This window comes from Phalaenopsis equestris, unplaced genomic scaffold (genome assembly GCF_001263595.1).
Source record: "Phalaenopsis equestris unplaced genomic scaffold, ASM126359v1 Scaffold235876, whole genome shotgun sequence".
Taxonomy (NCBI): domain Eukaryota; kingdom Viridiplantae; phylum Streptophyta; class Magnoliopsida; order Asparagales; family Orchidaceae; genus Phalaenopsis; species Phalaenopsis equestris.
Genome location: NW_018253730.1, coordinates 139,899 through 140,753, shown reverse-complemented (window position 1 = coordinate 140,753; position 855 = coordinate 139,899).

Sequence of the window (855 nt, the reverse complement as noted above, 5' to 3'; positions counted from 1 at the left end):
GCCAATAAAATCCAGCTTGTAAAATTTTATAAGCAGTTTTATCAATCCCAAAATGTCCTCCAAATTCAGCATCATGACATTTCTATATGATTGAATGATTAGATCAGTTTCTTCATAAGGTACACATCTTCTCATAATAAGATCCTTACATTGTTTATATAAATAAGGCTCATTCCAAAAATATGCCTTCACATCATGAATGAATTTTCTTTAATATTGGAGTGTCAGCATAGGTGGCAAAATATCACTTACAATATAGTTAACAATACCAGCATACCATATTATAAGGTTGTTCATCAAGGAAATTATCTGTAATTTTTTTGTCGGTGTCAGATAATTCATGGTTTTCTGATCTCGAAAGATGTTCAACATTTTGATTATCAGTTCCTTTTCTATCAATAACCACAAGATCAAATTTTTGCATCAAAAGTATCCATCTAATTAACCTTGGTTTGGCATCCTTCTTTTGCATCAGATATTTAATAGCAGAGTGATCAGTGTGCACAACACATTTAGCTCCAATTAAATAAGATCTAAATTTGTCTAAAGCATAATAATGGCTAGTAACTCTTTTTTAGTAATAGTATAGTTAATTTTTCCATCATTAAGAGTTTTACTAGCGTAGTAATAACCTTAAAAATATTTTCATACCTTTGTCCAAGAGCAGCTCCAATAGTATAATCACTAGCATCACACATCAGTTCAAATGGTTTCTCCCAGTTAGGTGAAACTATAATAAAGGCTGTGATTAATTTTTTCTTTAATAACTCAAAGGCATTTAAACAATTTTCAGTAAATTCAAATTTCTTGTCCTTTTCTAAAAGTTGGCATAGAGGTTTGGTAATTTTTGAAAAA